General features: G+C 41.6%; 1 non-coding gene across 1 annotated transcript; it reads right to left on the bottom strand.

Moving 5' to 3' along the window:
• Positions 1-377: 377 nt before the first annotated feature.
• On the bottom strand, positions 378-505 carry LOC123289645 (small nucleolar RNA SNORA18). Its single transcript, XR_006533709.1, has one exon. It is a non-coding gene; the product is annotated as a small nucleolar RNA SNORA18 (small nucleolar RNA).
• Between the last annotated feature and the right edge of the window lie 2,927 nt (positions 506-3,432).

Below are 3,432 nucleotides of genomic sequence, written 5' to 3'. Positions count from 1 at the left end.
ATCCGTGGTTGTCTTGTCAGTCAGTTCACAATTCTTTCAGTTGGGCTTCCTTCGTCTCCACTTGAGTATGGACATACTTTAAAAATTCCCCACCTGTAATCTTTGGGATCCAATTTCTTCAACCAAGTTCCTTTAGGGCCACAGTTAGGGTCACAGTCCATGGATCTGCCTGATTCTTCTTGTAATTGAAATTACAACAATTTGTTGTAATTTGTTGTAATTGAAATTGTTCTCAATTTCAGACACCCTCTAAACAGGAGTAAATGCAAATCATATTTACTCATAAGCTCTCTCACCCTAGAATAGTACAGATCATTGGGACATGCAATACCTAGGACAAAAAAGATTGACTATTAGGTCTCTCATAGCTTTAGCAGCTCTGTCTTGTAGTTCTTTCCCACGGATCTAACAGCCAGTTCTGTGAGTAAAGGAAACCTCATTACTCTGTGAGGCGTTTCCAACAATGTAGGTCTACAGAAAAAGCCCCATCCGGATAGACCTCAACAGGACGCCTTGCATTTTAGAGGCTGTGGCAAGCTTTCCTCCAACGATGGTATTTATCCCTCTACTAGAAGACCCTATCTCCTCTGTTGCCTTTAGACAGTGATTTCACAGATTTTTGTTCATGTATCCCCTGCAAATTTTGAAAAACAATGTAATCCATTCACACATTTTCAGGTTGACATCTAAAATTTTCCCTCATAACTTAAATAATTGAAAAGAAGAAATTTTGACAACAAATTCTATTGTAAATATTAGCATTTTAGGGGCCAGCTCGGTGGCATGGAGGTTAAGTTCATACATTCCGCTTCGGTGGCCCAGGGTTCACCAGTTCAGATCCCCGGTGTGGACCTGGCACCACTTGGCAAGCCATGCTGTGTTAGGCGTCCCACATATAAAGTGGACGAACATGGGCACAGATGTTAGCTCAGAGCCAGTCTTCCTCAGCAAAGAGAGGAGAACTGACAGCAAATGTTAGCTCAGGGCAAATCTTCCTCAAAGAAAAAAATTAGCATTTTAAGTAAAGACCCTTCTATCACTTTTAAAAAAATATGTATAGAATCCAAATAAGATATTGATTTGATGCCTACCATCATCTATTAAAAAAACACATGAAGTTCTTAATAATCAGAAATTTTACATAATTGCATTTTCTTCTTGAAGTCATATTTCAATTTTTCAATTTTACTTCCCCCACAATAATTTTTTTTCTTTATTGCAGTAACATTGGTTTATAGTTTTGGGGGGATTTTTTTGCTTGAGGAACATTAGCCCTGAACTAACATCTGTGCCAGTCTTTCCTCTATTTTGTTTATGGGTCACCACCACAGCATGGCATGATGAGTGGTGTGGGTCCGCGCCTGGCATCCGAACCCGAGAACCCGGGCCGCTGGAGTGGAGTGCACTGAACTTAACCACTACGCCATGGGGCTGGCCCTCCCCGCAGTAATTTATACTGATATGGTATAGCTTTAACTTTGAAAGTCTTACTGTTCACTTTGTCATCCTTTTCTTCAACAAAAATATGTATATGAATGAAAATATTAAAAAAATTTTCAATGGTCATTTAAAAATTTATTGAGCAATCATCATTTATACTACACAACTTATCGAAACAATGTAAATATATTACAACTCTTTTTAAAGCTTTAAGTATCAATGGTTAGCATTTTTTTTAACTTTATATGTGTTACTTTTTATTATCGAGAGTTTCACATATATTCAAAATAAGCAGGATAATATACTGAACCCCCTATACACTTTATCCGAGAAGTACTATCAACAGTCTACCATTCTTGGGGCCACACCCAGTGGCGCAGCAGTTACGTGCGCACGTTCCTCTTCGGTGGCCCAGGGTTCACCAGTTCAGATCCCAGGTGCAGACATGGCACCTCTTGGCAAGCCATGCTGTGGTAGGTGTCTCACATATAAAGTAGAGGAAGATGGGTACGGATGTTAGCTCAGGGCCAGTCTTCCTCAGCAAAAAGAGGAGGATTAGCAGATGTTAGCTCAGGGCTAGTCTTCCTCAGGGGAAAAAAAAAATTCTACCATTCTTGTTTCATCTATAGCTCTTTGCTCCCCACCTCTTAATTTTACAGGTTTTAGGTAAAAAATCTATATATATTGAACTGTACAAATCTTAGTTATACATTTTTAATCCAGTTTTTTTTTTAAGATTTTATTTTTCCTTTTTCTCCCAAAGCCCCCCGGTACATAGTTGTGTGTTTTTTAGTTGTGGGTCCTTCTAGTTGTGGCATGTGGGATGCTGCCACCTCAGCCATGTCCACACCCAGGATTTGAACTGGCGAAACCCTGGGCCACCGAAGCAGAGTGTGCGAACTTAACCACTCAGCCACAGGGCCGGCCCCTAAGCCAGTTTTTTAAATTTGAGCTTCATAATAGTTTACATCATTGTGAAATTTCAGTTGTCCATTATTTCTTGTCTGTCGCCACATTAGTTCTCCCCTTCACCCCTGGTGCCCAACCTCTACCCCCCTTCTCCTAGTAACCACTGAACTGTTTTCTTTGTCCATGTGTTTGTTTATATTCCACAAATGAGTGAAAGCATCTGGTGTTTGTCTTTCTCAGTCTGGCTTATTTTGCTTAGCATAATTTCCTCCAGGTCCATCCATGTTGCTGTCTTTTTTATGGCTGAGTAGTATTCCATTGTATGTATATGTGTGTATATATATATATACACCATATTTTGAGGAAGATTAGCTCTGAGCTAACATCTGCTGCCAATCCTTGTCTTTTTCCTGAGGAAGACTACCCCTGAGCTAACATCCATGCCCATCTTCCTCTACTTTATACATGGGACACCTACCACAGCATGGCTTTTGCCAAGTGGTGCCATGTCTGCACCCAGGATCCGAACCGGCGAACCCCAGGTTCCCCGAGAAGCAGAACGTGCAAACTTAACTGCTGCACCACCGGGCCAGCCCCATATTCAGCGTTTAAACAAACATCATGTATTATCTCCCCCTTCCTATCCACTTACTTTCAAAAAGTACGGGAGTTGCCTTATAATAGGAAGAGTGATACAGAAGAACAAACGTTGTTGGTAAAGACAAAAGCCAAGTTGTAAAGCAAATAGGAACACACCCAGCTGAGGTCAAAGCAAAGGTGAACATTTCTAAGCCAGCGAGAACATCAACTGTGACCAGGTAAGGTCAACACATTCAGAAAATCATTTGGCCACATTGCAGCCTGCCCTGGTCTCGTCCCCAAGAGCATCAGGGCCTAGTCAGTGGAGCCTTTGGGGGAGAACTGGCCTCCGGTGTCTAGCAACCAGCCAGCTCGGAAGATGAGAACTGACCCTGAGTCATGAATGCCTAGTATGTTTCATGCGAATCCAGCTTTTGCATTCAGGAGCTCAAAGAACTACTTAATTCCAATCCCCACCCAGAGACATACACTGTGCCTCTGCCC

This window comes from Equus asinus, chromosome 10, assembly GCF_041296235.1.
Source record: "Equus asinus isolate D_3611 breed Donkey chromosome 10, EquAss-T2T_v2, whole genome shotgun sequence".
Lineage (NCBI taxonomy): Eukaryota > Metazoa > Chordata > Mammalia > Perissodactyla > Equidae > Equus > Equus asinus.
This window is presented reverse-complemented; position numbering and strand designations above follow the sequence as displayed.